This window comes from Lonchura striata, chromosome 1 (assembly GCF_046129695.1).
Source record: "Lonchura striata isolate bLonStr1 chromosome 1, bLonStr1.mat, whole genome shotgun sequence".
Classification (NCBI taxonomy): Eukaryota; Metazoa; Chordata; class Aves; order Passeriformes; family Estrildidae; genus Lonchura; species Lonchura striata.
Genome location: NC_134603.1, coordinates 49,643,877 through 49,671,505, shown reverse-complemented (window position 1 = coordinate 49,671,505; position 27,629 = coordinate 49,643,877). Strand labels below are relative to the sequence as shown.

Genomic DNA, 27,629 nt, shown 5'->3' with positions numbered 1-27,629 from the left:
TGTTTAAAAAATTATACCTTATCAGTCAATAGGCTTGAGACACACTTTTGAGAGATAAGTGCCTGTGTTTAAATTCTAGGAGGCCTCCTCAGGGTGACTTAGGGTATGTGAACACCAACAAGTCTACCCCTCATTACTGCAATATTAATGTTTGCCATTTTCTTCCTTTATCAAACCACAACATACTCTCAGAGGTGAAAATGTGCTGAGCACAATGATTGGTTTGAAGTAATGTTTTTCCCCGCTCAATCTGTACTATCTTATATTTGTTGCTATAAGCAACAGTCCTTTGAATTGCTGTATTTATAAAGCTTTAAAATAGGACAGATCAGAGCACACAATCTTTGTGACAGGCAATTTTTCTCTGTTTTCTTCACAAAAAAAAAAAAAAAAGACCTGTGGGAAGATATGCTCCCTCACCTGGATTTGCAGGATTTGCAGTAATCTTTGTTTCTCCAGAAGCTCAGAGTTTGTTTGCCTCTTCAAGGACAATCTTTTTAAAACTGGCAAAGGGAAGAGGCTGTGTGTCAAAACTGATTAAATGTGTCAGATGTGATAATCTATTGCAGAGGTCTTTAGCCCTATATTCTCAGTGTCCACGTTAAAATGTGGGAAACATGGCTTTCTTTCTCAGGCTAAGCAAGTTGCAGTCTTGTCAGAATACTTATAACTTCAAATTCAGATGGTATCAAGGTAAGACCTCTTTCCATTTACATTTTAGGAAATAATCGATATTTCCCTGAAATACTGAAGTTGATGAGTGTGAATAATCATTCAGTTTCATTGTTTCATTTGAAAAGGAGTTAAAAAACAGCTGTATTTTCACTGGTGGTTGTGTGGTTGCCTTTTCATTTTATTCAACTATTATACAAGAAAAACTGAATTTCTGACAGCTTTTGAGGGGTTTCTTATGTTTTTCCTTCTTTTTTCATATTTTTTCAGATGTGGACCACAAGCAGCAAAACACAACAGTATTTTTTTAAGATGTTAAACCAAGTGTGTTTATCTAGAGGACAATTTATTAGAAATTAGCATCCATCTCCTGACTGAAGATGTCATTCAGGAGAAAATAAACATTTTATTATGAAAAAAAAACCAACTTTACTTCTTGTATACTGGGCAGGGAATATGATTATCATGAAATATCTCCAGAAGCTCTATTTATGAAATCATGATATATTTATATCTTTGCCCTTTCATTACTTTTTTCCAGATATATGATTTCAACATGAGCAGTACGTGCAAATTTGAATTTGAAATGTTAGGATTCATAATTCCATCTTTAATATAATTTTATTAAAAACCTTTTGAAACATTAATTAATATATATGTAATTTTCTTTAACAGCTTGATTGTATGAAAGAGGCTTTATTTACTTTGTCACAGAAAGCGACAAGTCAAAATGATTTTATTTGAGTTGAGCACATAGGTGTCAATCTAAAGTGCAAGAGAAAAGAATCAAACTGTTAATAAAATTTTAGGAGACTATGAATTATCCCCTTCATAAATGATAAATTGCTTATTTTTTTGTGGTAGACTTTAAATTTTTTCAGCCTTTGTAAAATGTTATGGCTATTCAATACAATGAAAAGAAATAGTGTAGTGTTTCAAAAGAGCATTTAAAATTACTGTAAGGTACAATGAATTCAGCTATTTTATTTCAGAGATTCTGTGTCTAAAAGAAGACCTTAAATGAGAGATCATGTCATCTGTAATTTCTTCTTGTTTTATTTTGCAAGCAACTAATCCTTTTTCTGATATAGCAGCTTTTCTTTATCATTCAGAGAATTGAATAGTTTGGACGATGCTTAGTGAAATCAAATCAATCTTCAAAAGTAAAAGAACAAGAAAAAAGTCAACAATGAAGAAACAATAAAAGAGTTCAGGCTAAACTGCATTCAGTGGGGTAGGATTGGGGAGTGGCTACAGGTGCAGCTGAGTTGTCATATCCAACAGGAAGGGGATTGTGAGCAGTTTACGGGAAGAGAGGAGGTTACAGGTGGAAAAACTCATTACCATGTTGCTAGTGCTGGAACAGTATGTTTGAATCATCTGTTAAAAATAGTGAGGATAGAAAGACTTCAAAGTAAATTTTATCATAACATTCCTCTAATGAATGTCTTCGCTGTGGAAGGAGGGGGAAGAGGGAGAGAGTTCTGCTTTTTAGTGGTCTGAGCTTGCATGTTGCACTGGAGATGTGTGCAACCAAGTGAGTGGTTTCTGCCCCAGGCAGGACCCTGCCCTGTGAAGTCTTCTTGGAAATACAGGTTTTGGCACGTGAACAATGCTTAGGAAGTTTTCTTCCCTCCCCAGAGCATATGGGTCAGTGGTTTGGCTTCTGAGGAAGTTAAGATTTGATCATCTCCTTATGTTGTTGATGACTAGAGTGCATATGTATACAGGGAAGGATTTTTGCAGGAGTACTTGGGACATATGTGGTACTTCCCAAAAAATGCACAACTTGGGAAAAAATTCTCTCATTCTTTCTACTGATGCTCACACCTGAATTATGCTTTTGCCTGTGAGCTTGAACAAAACATCTTCTGTTATCTTGCTGAGTTCTTCTAAGCATGGTATCAATGTGAATTTTTAAGGGCTTAGCATTTTCCACTACAACTGATCCATCTAGTCCAACATCAATATTAATCATTTCTCCAACCTGCTTAAGTACTAACATAAATAAATTTTATCAACATGGAGCTCAGTGCTTAGATCTTCTTGCTGCACCTTGTTGAAACTATTTCAAACTATCTCAAAAATCCCAACATAGTGCTACAGTCTGGAGCAATCTAGACAAAATCCATGGCATGTTTCTCACAAGTTTTAGAAGTTTTGCACTTAGGCAGTTCTGAAAACAGTAGATTATCCTAAACTGAGGCTATTTTCCATTGATAAATTATAGTATGAGCAGGGCTCTTACCTCCTGAGCTTGTGTTTTTTTGATTGCTTGATTGAATTCCTCTACAGTTTCATACTTCCTTTTCTTCCACCCTCTCTCCCAAAGCCCTTCTTTGAGGGATTATTTTTAAGACAGTTGTCATTCTATAGCCAGTTCATCACTCCATTATTGCTACTCTTGCCGTCTCTAAAAAGAGGCTGTAAAAGTACAAAGCTTTCTATCTCAGGGACATTACACGTCGTTCTCTGCACAAATATGGCCATACTAGACTGTGTGTAAACTGGTAAAATAAACAACGGGGGAGAATATTCTATGAAATGGATTCAGATTGAAGTGGTTTTGTGTTTGACAAGGAAATATTCATATATGAGAGCAAATGTCATGCGTGGGCAGATGCAGAACTCAAAAGAACCTTGCTTTGGGCAATACAAGTACACCCTTTGACTCTTTCTGACTAGGTATGCTTCTAGAAATTGTAAAACCTTTTCATCCAGCCTCTGTTGGATAACAATTTGAGAGAGTTACTCTGTCAATTTGTAAGCATTTTTAAAAGGCAAAATAGAGTTACTTTTCAAATGAATAGATAGAGTGAGATGGAATTTGGGAATCTGGCATTTGAACTATTGATTGTAGTATTCCTCAACAAGAGAAGCAGTCAGCATGAGATTGCTTAAAATACCTGATATTGCACTGTAGACTAGGACAGGGTAAAAAGGCTTTCGTGATTTTTCCCTGGTAACATTTCCCATTTCTTCCAGCATGAGTGCAGCAAGGCATGAGCTGGTAGATAGGTGTTAATGTTGGTTCAGTTTAGGTCACTTGAATGACATTTTCGTAATTCACTTGAATGGCAATTTCTATGCATTCCATCAGGGTACTGTAACTATAGTTAGATGGTTAAGAAAGATTCCATCTCTATTCCTACTGAAAGAATAATAATTTGCATGTCTTCCCAGAGCAGAAACCTATAATGAGACATATAATCTGGTTAATTTTCTTTTAAAATACCAAGAAACTGGGGAGGAGGGGTCATGAAATACCATATTTTCTATACATTCAAATAGAGCATCTTTCTAACAGTCATCTCAGTTGAAATCCATAAACATTTAATCAAATTTTTTCTACCTCTGAACATCTTATGGACATCTGTCTTTGCATGTGCCTTTCTAGATTTTTGAAAATTTGGCATCTAGGCTTTGTTCCCAGATGACTGAGTTGGTAAATTGTTTTTACCTGTATTCTGAAAACCATTATCCATTTTGCAAGTAAATTAACATTATGAAGTTCCGTACCATCTTCTCTGTTATGGCTGGCAATTTATTACACTACATGGAGCTTTAAAAATCAAAAGGGGATACTCTTTCTGAAAACTGCCTAACTGCTCTTTTGTGTATACTGAAAAAATATCCTGCAACTTCGAAGTAGTGATTTGTTGTAAGGATAAAATTTTTCTTGACTTTTTTGCTTGAAATTTATTTTCATCAGAAATGCACCATTATGCCATTATCTATATCAAAACCTTTTTAACTCCCCAAGGACAGTCCCGTGGTTCTGCAAAACAAAATTAAACCCAAATATCTGACACATTTTCATACCAATCTAATTCAGTCACAACTGAATTCCATTTCTTATCCATCCCTTCCTCCTGCAGTCAAAGTGAGCTCTATTGAGGGAGCTCAGCTGCCTCTGGTATTAAAGCATTTCCTGCTTTGGTAACATTCCCCCTGATTTAGCTGGCTTTATTTTTTTTCCTCATGCACTTACACTGTGAATCAGGGCTTTGTTCCATTAATGCATTCCATCAAAAAAGACTCCTGATACTATTATGGTGCTGCTGTTTAATGCAGGGGTCACTACAGTATGTGGGAAGTCCAACCAATAATCTAAGACTTAGTGTTCCAGGCATTGCACATATGTGTGTATATATATATATATATATATATATATATATGTACATATATATAGTATATATATGTATGTACACACACACACACACAAACATATACATATATATATATATATATATGTATATATATATATATATATATATACATTAAAGACATGAAACAACAAACCATTCCCACTGTGGAGGAATGGTTAAAAGAAATGTAGTCATTAAACAAATCCTTAAAAACTGTGATCCAGTCCCCCACCCCCACCACCAAACCCATCATATACCTCCCTCACATAACAAAATAAATGTGTATATTATGAATATATAGACACACCAGCTGGTTCTCTATAGCCCTCTGGATAGATAAAAGGAGGTGAAATGAATCAGTAATTGTATTTTAATTAGTACAGTTAGGATTTCTGACCTCCTCTTGTGTGTCTGGTACTCAAAGTGAGTCATTGGCAAACTAAACAATGCAATTCATTTGCAGATTGTGAAAATGCAAACAATTTGGGAAAGGCAAAAGAAGGAGAATTATTAATAGTCCTTCACTGCAGAACCCTCTGCTGGTGAAAGCAAACTTCACTTGCATTTGAAGACCTTGCTAACCTGAGGCTAAAGACACTGAGGAAACCAGGACTGTCCTGTTGCAGTGGACTGTCATATCACTATCCCTATCTATGTAGCCTTACACAGCCAAAATTGCAGTATAGTTATACCCAAAATTTATGTTTAGAGGCAGTGTGAACTTGTGTATATGAATGCAGCTAACTTAAAATACTAAAAGTACAGTTAAAATGAAGTGAAAAGGACTCCTTTATAGCATTCAAATAGCTGTGATCTGGAGTACAGGTTGTGTAGATGCTTTGTAGAATATAAGACCATGGGGGCCCTGCATATGAAATAACATTTCAGAGAAACAGTTTTAAACTGGGTGGTTGAAAAAAAAATACAAACTGCTAACTTTTTGGTTCTTCAGGATTTTTTTTTAATTATATTGATATTTGAGTTGGGATATTTATAATTTCTTTCATATCTTATGATTACTTTGAAAACTGTTTTAACTTTCTCAATATGCTTGTATGCCATAACTAAATGTGCTCAAATTCTTCTATTCTTCTTATACCTTTTTTTCTTATATCGTAGAGAAACACAACACAGAAGTGCATAGGACATCTCTGTCTAGATTGTTGTAAAGAGGCTACACTTGCTGGTTGTGCTGCTGAGCCACTTATGGCATTGGGAACAGCTCGGCAAACACCATCCTCCTTGGTATTGTATATCAATCCCTCAGGTTTTGAGTTCTAATAACTTCCACTTCGGTATTGCCAATTAAATTTCCAATTATGGCACTTCCGTTCATCTCCCTGTATGGAATGACACATCACTGAATTGGTTTCAGAACAGATACAAAACCAGTTCAATTTTTTACATACAAAATCCTTCATTCACCAGTATTCTGATGTTTAGGATTTCGAGGTACTGTGTGGTTTTCAACAGTTTTCTGCCCGTCACAAGTTGAAACTCGTCAACTGTATATTTTTTGCCTTCAAAATGAAAGAAAGTATTGTGGGGAAATGTAGCTATAGAAAAAGAAATTTTAATTTAGACAGTGAGCAAATAAGTCAGGAAAGGTAACTGCTTGCATAGATGAGGTAGATTGACTGTAGGCCAGTAACTACAACCTCATGCTTACCTTAAGCCTAACCTTTGGGACCTGAAGTAGATCAGCCTCCTACGATGGCAGCCGTTCTATGACTTGGATCTTCCTTGAGCCTCCTGGTTTCAATGTCTGTTGCAATTCAGTATTAGGATACACTGTAAATTGCTACAAAACATTCTTTCTGATAATTATGCTTGAGGAAAAAATGTTCCCAGATAAAAAGGGTACTATTGGAGCATGACTGGGGATAATGGGGACATAAGGAAACTTTGGTTATTGTTGCAGTCAGCTCTGGTAAATCACAAAGGTTACTGTATAATTTTATTTTTTACTTTGCCAACCTTAACACACTATGCTTATTCACTCTGGGCCTCAGTAAAGGTATTGCACAATAGTAATCCTGAGCAATGTGTAGGAAGGCTCTTGTTTCAGTTCAGTAAGCAGGATATGATATTGCTATCTATGTTTCTTCTCCTGATGTGATTGTTTTGAAAGTTTTGTCAGAGGTTGTAATCAGCAGAGCAGTTGACATGTTAGATTCAGGCCTGGTTTAGAGGTCTGATTGAATTGTTCGTCTGGTACTGTAAAACTTCAATTGAAAATCTGCATTTACAGAAAGCCACAAAACATTCAGCCAAGTAACAGGGCTAATTTTTACCATACTAGAAATGAAAACAAAATCATGGTGAATTTATTTGATGAAACTTTATTTTACCATTTTTTTTTTGTAATTGTACTAGCAATTTCTTTATAAAAGCAATTTGCAATGAATATGAATTATGCTCAGTGATGTCATTATATGATGTTTTGTACAAAGAGTGCATTAAAAATCTTTAGCTGTGACTCATTCTGGTTGCAAATGTAAAATCAGCCTCACAATTTTATTTCTTCAGGCCATTCAGAAAACAGTGTTAGGAAGCTATTTAAAACCCATCAAGTCATACTTTCTTGGACAGAAAGCCAGTAGTCATTGTAGTTGCATGCCAAATAAAGGCTTTTTTTCTGAAAGGTTTTTTTGTTTTCCTGTTAAAATTATTTTTAAATAACATCTATTGTGTCTACTTCTTAAGAAAACTTAGCCATTTTTAGTGCTGACACGACTGAAGTAGTTTGATTGCTTGAGGCCAGAAGTCTAATTGAAAAATTATTAATAAAATTAATACAGCATTCAGAGTAGTGATTTGAATTTTCATTACAAGATTTCATTTCTTCAAGTCTTTACACTTGACTCATCACTTTGTTTTTAACTTTTTGATAAGTGGAATGTCAGTGGAGAAGTCTATGTCAGTTTAAATGAATGCTTCTCCCTTGTGGAGATTTTTTGCAAATTACAGGCTGGGATTTATGCATGGACACTCTGACCACTCAAGCCATGCCTATAATGTGCCATACAGAGAAGTTTTGAGTGCCAGGATATTTAAGTGAAAGCTACTGTTTAGTGATGGATTCAGCATGGCAGTCAGATCCCAAACACCTAGAGAGACGTGGTTTGTGGAGGAAGTCCAGAACAAAAAATTTATTTACTAAAAGCATGAAACTCTACACATTTGATGTTTGTATTACCAGTGGTTGCTACAACTGAGAGTAATTCAAGTGCTGGAGAACTTAGATACTGTATTGTTCTGGTATTTTGAGTTCAGTAACCTAGAATGAAAGCATCTCTGAACTGTAATGTAGCAGACAGAAGCCAATAATTACCAAGCAGCAGTTCAGGCCACAAAGGAACAAAGTGAACACATTCAGACATTCAGCCAACATTATATAGAGACAGTGCCAAAGACATTAATTGCTTATTTTCCCAGTGCATTTATTAATCACTTCCTCAAGAGCTTATGTTAAAAAAAAATCTCTGAATTATCCATCACTGAATATGTTATTTTATAAATATTACTGCATTTTAAATACAAGGACTTTAGAGACACAGAGTTAACAAAAAGAGAACTTGAAAAGTGCATAGTAACAAGTTCCAAATATAAGAAGAATTTTTCTAGTGGGTTAGGGAATATGTTTGTAAATTGGGAAAATTAAAATACTAATTACTCTGTACTTGCTCAGAAAATATGGTGAAAGGAATTTTTTCATATTGAGAACTGATTTTCAGTCATAGTAGTTTTTTAACTAAAATATGGAAAAAGGCAAGGGCCATCTGAAGAAACAACCTGATTATATTCTGAGGATGTTTCTCTATCCTAAGTTTGTTATTTTCCATTATACAATGTTTAGCAAGTATTCTGTTGAAAATGATGTAGATATACTTAGGATACTGCCAGTTTTGTTACAAAATCTTCATTAGGAATGTGAGTCATGCACCATGTAACACCCAGCATGTCATTACAAGCTTAAACAATAAAAGATTTTGTAGCATGTCATGAAGATTCAGCTATTTGGGGGTATTTTCTGAATTCTATGGGACTCCTATGAGATTGACTAGCCCAGAGACAGCAAAAATTACCTATTCTTGTGAAAACTTATTAACAAATTTTTCCTACAATCCATGACCATTAAGTTACAACTCTGATTTGCATCTCCTATTAAGATTCTCCATTGAAAGATAATGTTGTCAATGCCTTCCAGAATCATAAAACACTAATTCCTGGATACTTGGCCATAGTTATGGTAAACAAGATAAAATACGGAATACCTAAAAATGTTTCGCCTTGCTTGCATTAAATTTAGAATCAGACTGTAAAGATTACTTCATAAAGAATAAACAATTAAAACAATGGTAATTCCCCAAATCAAGAAAAGGAAGACTCAGAAAAATTAAATATAAAAAGAGCTAATAATGTGCCAGAGCAAATTAATGGAAAATTACAGATGAACTCTGATGGACTTTTTGTGCAGGATTAGATTAATTTAACAATGGTACAGTAAGATGGTTTTTGCACTTCTTTATCTCTTAGTATATGCCTCCATCACATTTTTCAGCATTCTTTATATTTAAAGAATGTGAAAAACCCTTGTATGTTGTGCTGTTAAATCATCTCTGCAGACTGTTTTCATATACTGGCAGGCCAAAGAAGATAAATCCATCAAAAAATAAGAAACGAAAATGCAGCTCTTCATAAAGTTGCATTAAAATTTTCTTTTCTTCTCATATGGAAAACTTTTGATATGATAGAAACAATAGTATCTACGAGTGTTAATATTCCTGCTTACTTAATTTTTCATTTTTTGTCCCATTAGTTTTACCTTTTAATATCTAGTTGTACATTCAAACTATCATTATTATACATTGTACAATTTTGAAACTCATAGCAGAAATATTATGGAAGGATTTCCTTTTCATCTGCATAATAGTCAAACTAATTTCTTTCTTTCTTGTTAACGATCGGGTGTTTAACTTTTGGCATAAATGATGTTCAAGTTCTTCTACTCATCCATTGTGGGTGTTTTCATAAAACTCAAAACAGTTTTATTCTTAGAGCAGCAAATCTCTCTGTCCTTTCTCCATGTTTCATACTACTAAATGCTTTCTCCTGCTCTTTTTCCAACACTAGGTACTCTCTTCCATTTGCTTCATCCATTTATGCATGATTTTGCACTTGGAAGAAGTGATAAATGTTGTCCCCTCTTTATCACTCAGCTCTTAAATTGTTCTGACAGCAGAAAGTGCTGTTCCAGTTAGAGCAGGTTCATTAGGTCATCAGAAAGCATTATCAGGAGCACCTCTTCCACTTCCACCCTTACTGCACTAAATGCTGTTGCATCAAATGGTTCCATTCATTAACTGGTCTAAGGCAGCATCCACCAGAGCTTGTGATAACACACAGAAGTATTCTGTCACAGTGGATGTTGAAATTATTGGCTCTCATTTGCAATTCAATGAAACTGTCATTTTTCCCTTGCAGTTCTGCTTCCTTTTGCCATATGTTCTCCTTAATACAGCAGTTGGGCAGCACTTTTACTATCACTCATTCACCTCATCTCTTGCTTCTGTTGCTCACTGTGGAGCAGGCTTTCTGCAGCTACAGTCCCCTGATTGCTGTCTATGACTGCTTTTCCCTTTTGTTTTCCCTAATGAAGGAAGTTCACCAGCAACATAGACTTCGCCAGTATGCAGTTCATATTTTTTGTTATATTTTGCAATTTGCAGCTGTAGTTGAATGTTATATAAATGATTAATTAGCACTTATTACTGTTTTACATTTCCTAAGTACTGCACAAACTAACTAATCAAGCAGTCAATAAATGAATTAAGCAAAAAGCAGCACACAGTTACAGGAGTTGTGTTCTCTCTAACATTCACTTGCATACTGGCATGCTGTGAAGTCTATAATAAAAAAAAAACTATAATAAAAAAAATCATCTATGATTAGATGATATTTTTTTCAATTTTGTCACAGAGAAATATAATTGAAAACCAGTGCTTGTGTAGTTAGATGTAATAAACCTTATTACATTGTCTGGGTTTTTTTCAAAAAGCTCTTTACTTCAACCTATGTTCCTGTTCAAATCACAGCAATATTGGCAGCCAGTGAGAGCAGCAATAGGCCAGCAGGAAACTCCTAATGTACCTAATGGGGATAATGTACCATATTCACTGTTCCACAAAATTGTCTTCATATGCCCTGCTTATTAGAACAAAATAAAGAGAAATATTTGTAGAGTCAACCTGGCAGTGCTGTCTGTTAGTTTAAAAAAATAATTTAAAAAATACATACAAAATAAAGATAAAATTTGTACTACATAACTCTTCATTTGCTTAGATGTGCATCAGGAGCGTACACTTGTCATAATTTAAGCCTGGGTCATATAAGGTTCTTTTGTACACTTCTGAATCAGCTTTATTGACAAGTTTGTTTGAACTTGCTTAGGTCTTTTGTACTCTGACAAGACAGAAAAATGCATGGTTTACACTGATCAAAAAAAAAAGGGCAATTTCTCTACCAACAAAAGGAATATTATCTGCACAGGACATAATCCCTACTGTGCCTTGACTAACAAAGACAGTTCAGTTTTGTGGGAATTCATGCAGGACTAAAGTTTTCTTATTTTACCACCCAGTATAGCATGATGGAAAGATAATGAATTTTCTGTTGACAACTTTTTTTTCCACATCAAATGTAACTAGAGCCTTGTTCAGGAGGTTTGAAGGTTTGAGTTTTAAGTACAGCAAATGCATGATGACTGAACATAAAAAATTGTGCACTGTATGTGAAAGCCATTACCTGGCCAGATGTTTTAACCATGGAAACTTGCAAGGAAAGTTCTGTCATATTCACACAGTGATGTTTAGCTTTGGCTCCAAAGCAAGAGCAGAATGGCCTAGACCACATGAAATAAAAAGAGAGAGAGAGAGAGAATTTTTTTACCAGGAAATAGTAAAGAGAAATAAATGTCCTTTTAAATATTTTTGACAGATGATCTGTTACACAGATTGATTTGTGGTAATAGAAATTTAGTCTTTGTGAAAAGTATCAAAGTATCCCCCTGTTTGCAGATTCCTAATAGTGCTGCACAAGTAGAGTTCTTTACTATGCAGCATATTTTCAGCCAACTGTGTAATTGAAAGTTTCTTCCTGCAACAGCTGGATGCCATTTTTTAACATTTTCAGTATCAAAAACTGCTCAAATGCTTCATGATTGCTATTTAGGTTGGGAGGAGTTTTTCAGCATTTCAAAGCAAAGGGATTTTTGATGAGTGCAGGAGTAGTATTTCATGCAATAAAATCATGAGCTGGGCATGTTTAAATTTCACAGGCAGGTTCTGGAAGATATACTCTGAAATTGTCTACTTTTGAATGTGTACCAGGAGAAACAATAACCTTGGGGTTTTTTATTGTCTTCTACTGCCCATCATGTTATTTTGGGGAATAAAGAGATTAAAATATAGAGTAGTTTAAAAGCACAGTAATTCTTGAAGTGCTACTGACATATTTACTGCTATATTTGTTCCCAAAAGGGAATTGATGAAATGTAAGGCTGTAGGAGAAATGTGGAGACCAGAGTAATTTGCAAAGGACTGTTATATATTTCTGGAAACATTACCTGAGGTACACAGGTTTTTGAACCTATTTTATGTTGCAACCACTTCTATGATGTACAGATATTTTAGTTGTAAATTTCAAGGGATGAATAGGTATTTAGGAGAAAAGGATTGTAGCTGATTTGTTTGTAACATTTCACTTGACTGTGCAGGTGCAATGCAGAGACTTTCCTCATATATGTGTGTGAATAAATATTTCTCTCTGTACATATATGTCAAATAGTGAGAGGAATTGGATTCATGTGTCTCTATACAGTGTTTCACAGTGATTTTTTTAATATATAATAATCATGGCTTAAAATTTTCTGCCTTCCTTCCTTCCTTCCTTCCTTCCTTCCTTCCTTCCTTCCTTCCTTCCTTCCTTCCATCCATGTGTCCGTCCATCCATCCTAGCAAGGGATCTGCTGACTGAACTGTTAATGTGCTAACAAATTGGTCTGTGTGCACTATCAGCCAAGTTTCAACTGTCTTAATGGCATGAGAAATGGAACAAAACACATTATAAAGTTTTATTAAATTTAGGGTTTTTAACTATTTCTGTTAAAATGCATTCTTGGGGTAGTGGTAGATACAGAAAATTGTGGATTTATGATTTTTTTTTTTTTATTTGCCTCTGTTTGTAGTTTTCTGCCCACTTTAGAGCCAAATTCTTCATGCACAGGGGATGAAAAATTCCATAGTGGGGCAATCAGGTGAGGAGCTGTGGAAGCTTCTCATTAAGAAACAGGTTTGGAAATATTAAGGCTTTATATAACTGATTCTTTCAGTTACAATGAAGAGCAAATTAAAACCATTTACTTCCAACTAGAATAAGCTGCAGAACTTCCCGCTAGTGCAGATGCAGAAACATTTCATAGAGAATATTTTATTCCTCCTGTGGATTGATGTTGAGGGAAAGCCTGTGCTTGGGATTTTTCCTTTATCTCATGTGTAGACTTATAACTCAGTTTCAAAAGCAATTAATATTTATGAGGTTGGGTTGAGAATAATACAACTGCAGTGAGACAGTGAAATGTCTGTCATTCACACACTACTGTATAATGGTAAAAATATATATTTAAGTTTGAATTAATTAAATTGTATTTAATCCTTTCTCTGTAAGCTGGTAAACAGCAGCTCATATCAATGCTAGTGTACATTGTTGGCAAGTGACATGTGCTGTCAGCATAATTTTAGACACATTTCATTTCCTGCATAGTGCTTATTGCTCATACAGAACTTTAAACTTTTTCTCATTGGTGTGCCAACTGCTAAAATCAGAAGGTTTTTCCAGGATGTAATTTTTTTGTGCTTTGTATGCAGAAACAATGGAATTCAAATAGTGATTGTGTAGTGATTTCCCAAGGCAGTGTAATTAAAAATCACACTTTGCAGAGCCCTTTAATTAGCATTGATTTTAATCCTTCAGGTTAGCTTATTTTCAGTTTAAAGTGAAGAACCGTCAGAAGACTGTGACTCTATAATTGGTGGCAAATACAATCAGGCTAAAAGTGCTCATCTTCTCAGCCTACCTTCCAGAGCAGGATGATGGAAGATATGAGCAGCTTATTATTGGCAACCTGGTGCTCCAGTTGTCTTGGGGAAAATAAGTGGTTTGCTCTGAGTATGAGCAAAACCTTAATGTGTTATTATTACTGTAGATCAGGAGCTGAGCTGTAGACATTGAAGTATTGCATTAATATTTGCTGTGCTTGGATTAGCTGAATTGGCAGTGCATTTAAGTAGGGACTTGGGCTTTCTTATTATTTACTTAATTATATTCGTAATTTACTGTGGCTGAGTACTCAGCATGATTTTTAATTGTCTGTGGGAGACTCTTAATTTTACAAATGAGGTTCAATAAATGCATGTGATATTGCAGTCTTGGTTTTTTAGGAAGAAGACTGAGTTTTCTGCTCATTGCTAAGCTTTATGGTATTCCCATTACTACTACACTAGTGTGGTTGTAATTAAATTTTTAGAAGTTCATTTGTGTGTAGTTACTAGGCAATCATAATTTCTGCAATTATTATTATTTTGCTATGATTTGCATAGCAAATATATGAGGTTCCTAGGTTCCTGCCCAGTGCTTTAAAAGTAAAAGAAAAAAAAATTGATGTGAATGGCTTAATATGCACTAAATCATCACCTGAAAGAGGCCTTTTCTGAACATCAGAGGTTATCTGCCATTTTTCACCTCAGGTACTCACCTAAAAGGTTGAAATATATATAAAGCCCCTCTAAGCACACCTTTATAATGGAATAAATTTGGGCTGTTAATGTAGGTCAGTATCTTGATATTTTGTACAGAAAAATGAATAGTCATCCACCTTCACTGTGAATTACTTTAATAAAATATGAGATGAAAAAAAATAGTGAAAAAAAAAAACAAGCAAAAATTTTATCCATTTCCTTTACCATATGTATTGTTAATTAAAAATTATGCATATGAGCAGAACCTCAGGAGTGTAAAGAAGCATCTTGTAGAGGAGAAATCAAATGGTTTAGTGAGTAATAAAACACTTGAAGACTTGCCCTTCATTTCCTCATTGAAATTTGGTTTAATGATAATGGTCACACTGTGAATTGGTGTTCCGCACAGGAATGGTACAGCTGTGTGAGAGTCTGTTTCTCAGACTCACAGATTCACAGCATAATTTACGTAGTAAGGAATTATAGGCAGTTATCAAGTTGTGGAGGGTTTTGTTCAACTGAGTGTTCCCATGATGAGATACCACAACCTCCCTAGGCAGCTGTTCTGGATTATTCTTTGCTCCTGTTCTTTGCTATGCTTTCTTTCAGGTTCCTTTTCAACAAAATCTATCTAAAAACACAAAAAAAAAAAAAAAAATTACCATCAAGCTCAAAAGTATTTTTGTCCCATGCCCTGTTTCATGCATTGGAGATCAAAAGAAAGAATATATGAACATGTCAAACATATTCTCTTAGCCTCCTGATTTCTTGAACTTTGGGTCTTTCTGAGCTGCATGTTTTTAAACATTTCTGGCTACCCAAATTGAGGGAATTTAATTTTCCCACACTTTTCCTTCTCTTGAAGATATGATTTTATCCCCATAATCTACTGTGGCAGGAGTCCCCCAGTACAAATGCACTTTGAAAAAGGAGCCACCCCTCTTTGTTTATTTGTTCAACTTACTTTCTTTTGATGCCTTGTGAAGGCTGACCTACAGCAGAGGCTAGATGGAGTTAAAGAATAAAGTAGGTATTTATTAAAAGGTCTCAATGGATACACCTTGGGCAGCACAAGAGCCCAGCCAGGGCTACACTCAAGATTAACCCAAAATGCTCACAAATTGGATGACTGGTCCTGCGATTTCTCACTTTTTTAAGTTCTGATACATTAGCATCTTGGAGTTAATTGTCCAGTTACAGCTTTAGGTTATGAAGTCCTATCCTTGTTTTTCTCTCTTCAGTCCACATTGTTTATGCTCTTGGGCCTGAGGTTGTCCTTGGTCCCCAGCTAGAGAAGGAATTTTGTCTACCTACTCTGTGGAGGGAGCTTATTATCCCTTAACAGGAAGCTCAGAATTACACACTAAACCAGTACAGAATATGAAAAATATAAAAGCTAAATTCTGATGAAAAAAAAAAAAAAAAAAGCTACATCCATTTTATGATGTTACTCTTAATCAGTTTGATTAATGTCCTGTGGTTGTTTTCACAATCTTCTATTATTCAATTTTATCTTTTGATGTAGTGTTACTCTATTCATTTGTCCCTCATGCAGAAGTCATTCTGTACACTCCATTATCATCTTACTTTTTTTTGTGAGCTTCTGGTTGTACCTCTCTGATTAAATAAAAAATAAGGAAAGCAGTCAGAGAAGGCTAGGATGCATAGACATGCACAAATAAGAAAGACCAAAACAGATGAAGAATTACAGGAATTTTAAAACTATTGAGCCAATGTTGATTTAGTTTAGAGCTGTTGACAAGGATAGTGCCATCTGTTTGTACAGTATCTGAAGAACACTAGTCCGTGGCCATCTCTGAAAACTCTGTCATATATACTTAGAGGTTTGCAGAAAGTTACTTTCAAATTTTCTCTTTTTTACACTTCAGGCAGAGGCTTACGATGTGTTTAACACTTGTATGTTGCAGGTGATACCTTACATTGCCTGCCTTTGGTGTTTCTGTCATCACTAAATACATCTGACAAATTAAAATTTCTCTTATCCAAGCAAATTCTGTCAGCTAAGAAAAACTCATCTGAGCCCAGCTTCAGCAACATTCTCAACCAAATCTTCAAGTATGGGAGTTTCAATGGGTTCAGAGAAGTTGTAACAACTCAAGTTTCCCCCTAAAAACATGGAGGATTTGTCCCTTTAGATATTTATGTTTGTAAGCTCCCTAAAGAGATATTATAAAAAAAATCAATCCAGTTTACTTGCTACAATTAAATATACTCACTCAATTTTATACTTTCATGTAAAATCTGAAATGCTTATGATATAGTCAATATTATAGGCAATTTAAAGCCTTCCTGAAAAGAGATCCTGTCAACAAGAAATCTTTGCATTTCTGAAATAATTTAAAAGCAGTTTCTAGTTCTGTACCTCTCTCTTGATCCCATTGTCAATCTGATAATTTAATCGTCTCATTTTCCTACTTCGAACATAATGTTTCTCCCACTTCTGACAAAAAAAAGCCTGTGCAACCAACCAAGAAAGACCAACTGTAGAGAAGGAACTGGAAATTCAGTTTTAGAATTAAGAAGAAATACACTAAAGATAGTTGCGTACCTCAAGGAAACGGCAGACCCTCAAAGCCAGCTCTACACAAGGCGCTGTCATTGGAGTACTAGTACTAAAAACACTAGAATGTTTCTATCATGACAGAATGTCAGACATTCTGAAGAAGTGTCAGAATTTAGTTAATCTTGGAAACAGAACTCACAATAAATATAAAGAAAGTAAAAAGAGGAGGCTGAAGCTGTCATCTGTTTGACTGCTTTAGAGGTCAAGGAATTCCCAGGAATAATCACCTCTTATATACAGAGGCTATTCCTGTCCTCTTAGTGGTTACTTGAAAGAATTTCAATCCAAAGCTTGATGTTTTACTAAGATGTGCATCCTGCTTTGAAAGGAATTAATTTATGCAAGTTTTTTAGCCTGTGGGAAGTGGGACATCAGACTCTGTTTGGGTTGGTCTCTTCTATTTTTATAAGCATGAGTTTGTAGTATTTTCAGGTTATTTTTGCTCTAAAAACTTTTACTTGCTTTTTCTGATGACTAACCCCCAATAGTTAACTGTGGTGTGGAAAGGTATTTCTTTGAATGAACATCAAGTGATTAAAATAACTTAAGAACCTTCAAACAAGTTATTGTAGTGATAAATATTCAGTATCGTCCAAGGCTAGTATCAAAGCACCTTAGCTGTGAATTTATTTTCTTTTAATATGCTTTACAGTAAAATTTTGATTTGAGATGTTAACTGCGTTTACAAGACAGAATACTCACACTTATTCTGGCTTGTACTTTCAAATTGTTCACAGGAAAAAAGACAGAACAAAAAAGGCTAGACCTTTAGGTGATCAGAAACAAAACTTAAATAGTGAGATGACTCATAGAGAACAAATATAGAACACAGAGAAAAGCCATTTATTTTTGTTAGCCCCAGTAAGTAGTACTGGAGAAATAAGAGGGAAAAAGATGCATATAATTTTCCTTACAAGAGAGATAAAATGGCTTATAAATAAGTATTTTCAGTTTATATAATTTTTAAAAATCATATATTTTAATGTGCAGTGGCTTCCCATTGCAATTTTGTCCACTACCCATCGAATGCTGGTATGGGAAGCACTGTGTTTACAGCTGGGTGGTTCAGGTTTTCTCACCATTCTCCTCTGCTTTTCCAGACACAGGCAGCAGGATTCCATGGTGTTTTATGTAGAGTGAGAAAAGGTTGTGGAAGGGAGTGAGTGGGGGAGAGGTGAGCTTACAGAGATTTACTGGGACAATCACGTCTTGATATCTTTTGGTAAAAGAACTAAGAAACTCTTCATGCATTGTGCAGGGAGAGTAGGAAGGTTGAGATGGCACCAGAAATGCAGCATTATGCAATCAAAATATTCTTTTTTTTGTTGTGAAAAGGAGAGTATGGAACCATGTGAAAACCTTGCCATGCAGCATTGTTATAAAACATCTCAACGTTGCTGTGATTTTTAATGAATACATAGATCCTTGCCATTTTAATAATTTTATCTTGTTTCAGACTAGTAGTTTTAACTCCTACACTTTGATTGCGTTTCAGAACAGTCAAGCATCAAGTATTGGAACTGACATCTGAATTAAAGAGTGAGCAAAAAAATCTCTTCCCTCTTTAACTATTGAAACAACTAAAATGGAAAACTGACTAAAAGAGGTGAGTCCTTTCCTCTGATCATTCTCCTTGATCTCTCTCTGCATTGCTTTTATTCATTCTCTCCAGATCTGCCTCCTGTAAAGGCAGGGAGCTAAATGACTGCAAACTTTCAACTGCTTTGATGGAAGTAAAGGTAGATAGAAAATTACACATATGATAACCTATCTTTGCATTTAACTAGTTATGCTGGTTGAGGACTCTGTTAATATTGGATGTCTTCAAATATTGTGGTGAATGATTTTCACAAGTCTGATATTAATGTAGAAATATATATATAATATAAATATAAATATTTATATATATATAAATGTAGTATAAACTTAAATGAGGAGTAGAGCCCCATAGAGCTAGATTCACCAGAGCTGTGGAGAGAGTGTAGGGAATGTAAGAGGGAGGATTGATTTGGCCTAGAGGAATATTAGCAAAGGGGAGAGGGCAGAGGGAAAAATGAAGTACAGAAGACAGGCATGGCAAAGGGTTGCAGCATCTTGCAAGTAACATTGAAATGCCCTGGAAAAGCTCTGGTAGGGAAAGAACTTCCTTTTCCACAGTGTCCACAGATATTTTTACTTGGGGTTTTTTTCTGTTTGTTTTGGTGTGGGTTTTTTTTTTTTTTTTGCACTAAAAGGGGCGTGATAGGACACACTGAAGATAAGCTGACCTCTAGCCTCTGGGACAGAAATGGAATAGCAGTGAAATGTCTACATATAGTGAATTACTGGTGTTTCCCAATGTTAATCATACTGAGAAAAACTGAAATCAGTTCCTTATCATGTTTCTTTATTACCACATGGCTGACTTAAAGATACATGAACTAGAAACAGGGAAAGTTTTTATGTCTTTTTTAAAGTGTGGTCATTCTGCCTATGATTTGATATTATTTTAAATGTAACACTTAGAACTAAATTAGACTCACTACAATTCAGTGACATGCAATTTAATTGTAATGTTAATTAATATGTTAATCATATGATTGGTTATGGGTATTTTAATTTAGTTAGGTATGATGCTGTACTTCCATTTGTAAATTTCTCTGAGTGGGGCAGGAGTTTAAGAAACATTTTACATCTTGCATGAAATATTATACATCATAGGAATACTCTTTTTGTCACTTGAGTGATCTTTTTTCATTGTTTTCCATTAGTGCAAAAAATTTCAATAGATACCTCACTTAAAAAATGTGATTTCTTACAATTAGAATGCTATCTAATCATCCAGAAGCTTTATATTTTAGTAAATGTATTTTAAGAGAGGAAAGAAGCAAAGTGTTGAAACATTTCCATAGCCATTAAATGTATCCATGATGATTTATACCCTCATGTGGGATATATATAGATAGGTAGAGATAGAGATATGATTCTGCATGTTATATATGTAATATACATATGTCTTTATACATTGCAAGTATGTATTTCTAAGGTACATACACATTACAGAAAGTAGGACTTGGAACCAGTGTGTATCTTCTGACAATGTGAAATAGATCAGCTCTGCTAACTTAGCCTCAGTTTGGCCTTCTGTAGAACTCTGAAACTTTATTGTAAAGGTGACATAAGGTTTCCAATGGTGTGATTTTTCCAAGCAAAAGTTGGATTTTTACCTTAGGAATTGTTTTTTTCACAGTAATACATTTGCTTATCATTTACATATATTTATATGTATTTTCATACACACAAAAAACCCCCACCCTATCTGCTCAGCTTCCAGTATCTTGGGTAAAAACAAACATTATGTCATTGAAGAAGGTATTTTGATTAGTGATACATTTATTAGAAGAACAAAGTGTGGTCCACTTATTTTCCTCAGGAATGTATTGACAGTATCATTTAAGAATGGCTCAATGGCCCTTGTGGGTCCCTTCCAATTCAGACTATTCTGTGATTCTGTGAATATAACACTACTCTTTTGTTTTGAATTTTGTTCAAGGGAAATACAGACAGAATTTAAAGATGCCATTAAATCAGGACATGTTTATCATCAGGGAGAAGATGACTAGGCTTTGAAAAAGTCAGATAACGAGAATCTATATTAAATGTGTTAGGGACATGGATGAAATTGAACTTTAATGAGACTAAACAAAAGGAATATAATTGATCTTCTACAGTGAGAATGTATTGAAGTAATTTAAACCTTGAGGTCCTCTTGTCTTAGTGGGAGCCAGGATAGAGGATGTTTTGTGTGATCTAATTATGCAGAAGTCTCAAGCTCTGCAAAATATTATTCCTTAGGGGAAAAGGACACAAGACAAAGAGAACAAATTACCAGTTAAAAGATATGATGATCTTTGATGCAGTACAAGGGGAAGCATAAGGTATTTTACTAATAATCCTGGTGTGAAAGTAACAGCCTTAATGAGAAAAGTTAGAAAATTGCCTCAGGTAAAATACACTGAGAAGGCAGAAAAGCTTGGATGAGGCAAAGATACTGCAATCAAATATAAAGAAAAAAACAGATTTCTAGTACAAATTGAAAAAAAAAATGATTATGGCTTGTTTGAGGTATTTTGAAGAAAAATTTAAGCAGGACTTATTATAGCATAACAGCAATTCCCTGAGCAGTTATAGACAGCCTAAAAATCAGGCAAAAGAAACTAAACTGACTGTGAGATGGACAAGTGATTTGTCTGTCTATTAGATTAAACAAGACATTTCAATCAATATTCAAATTTTATATATTCCTACTTCCTTTTCTACTTACGGGAAAACCAAACTTCAAAATTGTAGATAGGGACAACTCTTTTAAGTATTTTTACATCCAGAAGAAGTTGGAAGGCCAGGGAATATCCATAATGTTTTGGGATACTGAAGTCTCCTGGAAAGTTATTAGCTTTAAGTATCTTAGTGACTACGAAAATTTCCTAAGTCTGATAAACCATCAGTGTAGGCATAATGGAAAATGGAGATACAGAACCATAGAATCACAGAATGGCTCTGGCTGAGCAGAACCTTAAAGATCCTTAAGCTCCAGCACCTATTATAAATGTGAAGAAAAGATTAAGAACTGCACATAGAGAGGTGCTGGGATACAGAGTTGAATATTGAATCAAAAGCTTCATTACTGTTAAAAGTAAGGAAACAATTGACATTAATTCATTAACAACTAAAAATTATAGAGGCTTATCTTTGAGTAATAAAAAATTGTCATGAATTTGCTTATATAAATAAAATATGTAAGTTAGAAGAAAAAAAGAAAAAATAAAGAGAAAGGTCAATATTTGATATAGCTAGGGAAACAGACTTTCTGTGTCAGTGTGAGAAAAATGTCCCTTAATCACAGCTAGCAGAAATAGAAGATAATTCCCCACATCTATAATCAATTTTGTATCAAAATTTATTTCAGACATGGATCCTTCATCTCCTGCTCTTTACAGTTGGTATCATCTAGATATTTATTGACTGAATTATAGACAATGTACAGTACTTCTTCCTATGAAATCTAGACTAACCCTTCTTTTAAGTGGAAGATAGGCTATTGGTGCAGGAAATTTACCCAACTTGCCAGAAGACTCTATTTACTACAGTTCACCTTAACTTCTGCAAATATAGAGAAATTTTGTAACATTCCGATCTTTTTTTTTTTTTTACAGTCTTTAAAGCATTACGACATTGCACCTGCAGGATTTAAACAGAGTAATAAAAAATTGTCCTTATTTATACTTCAATACAAACAATGTCAAGGTACTAAACAAAATATTTTTTTTTAATAATTGGTTTTTATTTAAAATATTCATTTATCTATTTCAAGGTATTTAAAGAAAGTAACAGGTTGATAAACTCACATGAACAGTCTCAGGAAAGGAGAGATGAAGCAACTTCAAGACACCATTGTGTGATTCCCAGCCCACATCCCATTGCCTTGATAAATATGACATTGTAGAAAATAGGTGGAGAACTGAGGCCAAATTCTTAAGCATCTTGGTCTTTTTTATTTATTCTCCCTCTTCCTATTAATCCCATGGAATGCTAAGTGATCCTTTAATTTTAAAATACCCGCCCTTCTGACTTTCTTTTCCTCAAGGGAAAGTCCTAGCCAAAATAGAGATGCATGTGAGAGCACGACTGCTGAGTGACATCCCTGAGGCAAGGACAGGGTTAGAGATAGACCATTACCATTCTTGTAAGGTCTCTCAGAAGACGTCATCCCTAGATCAGGAAATACTAGAATTACTCAACCTTTTTATGCTTTTCTATACTTTTCTTTAGGCATATACTGCCACTGTAGTTTATGTCAGTGGCTCAATGAGCCTTTGAATTCACTCGGAATGGCTATTTTTGGACATGCAACTACTGGAAGTGGATGCCTGTAAGAAGCTTTTATGGTTGGACAAAAAGAAATGACACCATTAACTCTGAGAAATTGAATAGTTCTTGTATTGCTGTCATTCTCTTCCAGTAAAAAATTTCAAGTTGAGCACAGTGGGAAATCCAATTTGCTCCCATGATATAAAATCATATTCCTGAAATAATTCAGCACTTTTAGAAACAAACCAACACGTGGAACTGGCACTAGTTTTTAGGCTTATACAGGGAGAGATGCCTTTCTTTGGTTTGCATTGCTCATCACAAGCAGACACGGGCACAGTGATAAATATCTCACCATCTCCTGATGGCCTCATGGAATCAGGGACTGCACATCTATGCTCACACCAGAAAGGTTATAGGAAGCACATTTGTCCTTATATAGTCTTCCTTTGTATTTTTATATCATTGTAAGAAAGACATCAAAAACATAATAAAAAATATGATTTAGATAATCCTCTTAGTTCAGGGTCACAGGGATGAAACCAGAACTGTGCAAAATAAAAAGATATATTTGTTCTTACTGGATAATGGAAGTGTGACCAAGGTACCTTAGTAGCCTCTTCTGATTCATTGGGTAATGCAAAATTATGGACTCCTGAAAGCTTTATTTTATATGAAACTCCACCATATGGCTATTACTTTAAACTTTGCTACAATCTCTTTTATTTCTATTGTATAGTTTCTACTTACTTTTCATTCCCCTGCCTTTCCCTGCCAGCCCTTTTAGCTACAGTCTGCATGATGCAGACACAGTGTAAAAAAGCTGTCTAATGATTTAGGGAAGGGACAGTTATAGTGGTGGATCACAGCTGGGCCATGGCAAAGAATTCTAGTATGCAGGGCTTGTATGCTTGAGAGAGACCACAGTCATTTTTGGATGCAGGGACTGTGTTCTCAAGACTGAAGGAAAGAAACCAATATTTTAACAAAGTATCATTCATCAAGAACTAAACGTATAAACATGCGTTTATATTATTGAAGCTTTCTGAATTGTCTTTGCTCTTAAAGCATTAATTTATCTGAGCATGTTAGTGATGTTTAAGTAGGCTAGAAATTTCATTGTACCGTTGCTGTTTTAGAAATGAGGAGAAATATTTCAGTGTTGCAAAATCAGCACAAGTACTTTGCGCCTTATTTTTATAAGATGCCCAAGAAGTTATTTGAACAACTAAAATTCCAGTCTTACAAATCCTGGAAACCAGGACAATTTCAAGGTGTGAAAGAAAATATAAAATCATCAAAAGTGAAGTATGGAAATAGCACAGAAATTGGTGTAGTGATAAATACTGAGGACGGTAAGTTGCTTAAAAATTTTGGGTGAATTTGTACAGAAAGTATGTATGTCATTCAGTATGTGTGTTCTGTATCTATATAAACAAATATTTTGCTTAAGAATTAGGCAGTACAAAAATAAAGGAGTATAAAACGGGGATGTGATCCCATAAATCAAAAATTTTAAAAGGTGTTTGAGGGCATGGTACATTACCAACTGTAACAGGATTCTGCAGGTGGCAGGTTAAGGCACTATTCAGGTCTTACTTACTAATACATGAAGGCCACCTCTCTGTTCCAAACATGGCCACTCCAGGACATACTTGGTTAAAGTGTTCATGTTTGAAGAAATTGTTGAAAATTAGAGAGACTCTGAGAATTGAAAGTCTCAAATGAGACTAAAAATAATGACTGATTTGATTCAGTATTGGGGAAGAGGGTGGAGTCAGAAAACTTTCCTCTCCTTTCCAATATTTTGTTGTGGAAGGCAACAAAATATTGACCTTCTGAGACTCAAAAGTATGACAAAAAAGATCTAGTATGTGGAAATTAAACCTCAAAATGGGAGCAAAGTGCATATTTTTAAACAGAAGTAAATACACATTGGAACAATTTACCAAGTACAGTTGTGGATTCTTGTAACTTAAAAGATTTCATTTTGAATTAAGTCTGAAGCAATTTACGGAATTAGATACTCAAATATCCTTGAAATGTACTCATTAAATTCTCCAAGATCTCTTGGGTTCTTCTAGAAATGCAGCAGAGCTAAAAGTGGCATCTGATTCAGAAGTGGGACTTGATGGAAGGCACTGTGTAGTATCAGACAGTTTCTGTAATGTTACACAGCAGGTTAGACTGCACTGTCCCAGTGGCCTCTTTTATTTGCAGTCAGTGTGATTGTTTATTTGTATGTAAGAACAGCAAAAAAAGTGTTCTAATCTAATAGGAACTACTTGAGATTGCTGTTGAAGTACTTGCATCCTATCTGTTTAATAAGATGACTGTGATTCAGTAGTGTTGCAGTAGAATGTTATTTCACCTCCTTCTGCTGCTTGTAGGGAAAAGTTTGAAAGACCAGGCCTGTGTGCAGAGAAGGCATGGGCATGGCAGCTAAGGAGCTGCTCTGTCTGTTGGGCTTTCAGCAAATTATTTTATTGCCAAAGCAGAAATGGTCAGTCATGTTTCACGACCTGCTCTGTGATCTGAGTGCGTTGAACAGAGCTCCTGAAATATGACTAGGTAGGCATATTAGCTGAGCATTTCTTGGTTTTCTATAGTATTGTCTATATAAAGAATTCACTTCAGGCCTTTGTCTCTCACCAGGCAAACTTGGATCTTAGATGAGTGTGTCTGGCTGGCTCAATTTTACCTTTGTGAGAGTTACATTGAATTAGAGGCTGTATCAACATGTTAAGCACCCAGTCATACACCAGTACAAGCAGTAATTTTGCTGTCACTGGGCACTGCAGCCCTGATAGTTGAAATTATCTATTTTCTTTCCTTACAATGCTTCACTTCCCAGGGTCTGCATGGCTGGAATATGTTTGTCCTCTAAACTGGATCTGTTATCAGTGCAAGTATTACCTGCAAGCCAATTTTCTATTACTTTTTAGATACATTATCTGAAATGGGATGGTTGCAGAGAGCAAAGTAAAGCTCACCCATGAGTGAGGAAGATCACTGTATTCCTTGAATCAGAGCTGAATTCTGTTCTGAGTTTTGTTTACTCACAAAACTGAGTTTTATGAGACTCTAGAAATCCAAATTCCATTTGATAAATACTATCTAAATACAGAGTTGCAACCTAGAGTATTGAGGGGTTTTGAGGCTTTTTCTTTATTCTAGTTTTTTAACAACATGGAGACAATTAATGTGGAAAAAGAAGTAGTCTGGTTATGCTCATTAACACTTAATGAAATTAAAACTTGCATGTCCTTCTTAACATTTTTTTTAAACTTACATTTTATTTTATAAGAAAACAGGCCTATGTCAGCCCAGTGTTACAAACTCAGAATATAAATGGATACAATTTGTATAACGGTGGATGAGTTGAATATAAAATGAAAATATAAATGTTTACGTGGTGGTTGATATTTCACAGATATTTTGGAAATCTGTTTATCCAAGACATCCGTAAGACAACAGAGTTATAATACTGTTGAGGCTGTATCAGTATATAAAATCTATTTGTCACCTTTACAAAATATATATTATTACCAGAATACACATTATACAAATGAGATTGCTGCATTTCTCATCCTTATCATATAGATCTTCCATGTGATCTATCAAGTCCAACATGAGGTTAAAGCAGTGTGTACTTTAGACAAATTACTGATGGCACCTGCTGTGTTTCTTCTTTGCACAACTTATCGAAGTTCAAAATAAACAGCATTTATTGTGATATCCAATGAGGGAAGAAAAATTATACTTAAGCCAATTTTAAAATACATTACATTTTGAAGATCAAGATTCTAGGCAGGTACTTGAGGTGAAGGTGCCCAGTGTCCAAGAATTGTATTGTTTTTTGTTAGTGAGTGAGAAAATGAAATTCCAATGTTAGAAGATTGGGCTTTTTAGCTTCTGTAAGTGAGCAAGTATTAATGTAGTATAAGTGATCTAAAAAGTTATATATGTCCTTGTTAACATCATAGCTTCATAATGCAGTTATTCAAATGATATACTCTAATCTGCTTCTCTGTCTCAGAGAAGTTTCATGCTTTCCTACAAGGCTGTTATGATTTTAGCTTCAGAGCACTGCATGAAAATGCCCTCTGGTCTGGAGGGTGCACTGCTTTCTGATGGGTAGACTTTGTTAAAGTTAGGTTTTTACCACTGTAAAAATTGAGTCACATTTCTTTCTGATAAACTAAGTTCACTTATTGATTTGGCCAAATGAGTTTGAGAAATGCTTGCATAGAATGTATTTGTTATATCCCATTTCTTTACATTATATGATATATGCATGTTTATGCATATATGTATAACTAGTTTCTCCAAACATTTTGTAAATATAATAAATAAATGTAATTTTTCTTTCTATCTGTTACATTTGAAAATGAAACTCAGAAAGTATGTTCAAGGAGATGAGGCAACATAGCTGTTCCAGGAGGTACAAAATGGACTGATTAGGTCAAAACATATTTTCTTTCATATACAATGTGGAATCTGTCCAAAAGGCAGAACTGAAGGCAGTCAGTATGACCTCAAGAAAGATGTATCACCACTGGCTTGAAATGAGACTTGAAT

The 27,629-nt window shown here is 34.8% G+C and overlaps 1 protein-coding gene across 8 annotated transcripts in view; it reads left to right on the top strand.

The window, feature by feature from the left end:
- The window catches only part of DLGAP1 (DLG associated protein 1), a 403,998-nt gene that overhangs the window by 128,827 nt on the left and 247,542 nt on the right, over positions 1 to 27,629 (top strand). For 7 of the 8 annotated variants that reach the window (XM_031504012.2, XM_021525230.3, XM_021525223.2 and 4 more), the window contains one exon: positions 18,697 to 18,807. The gene's annotated coding sequence lies outside the window, so the exon portion shown is untranslated. Of the gene's footprint in view, positions 1 to 5,939; positions 6,066 to 18,696; positions 18,808 to 27,629 lie in introns of all 8 variants that reach the window. The other variant, XM_077784159.1, reaches the window with a different exon arrangement.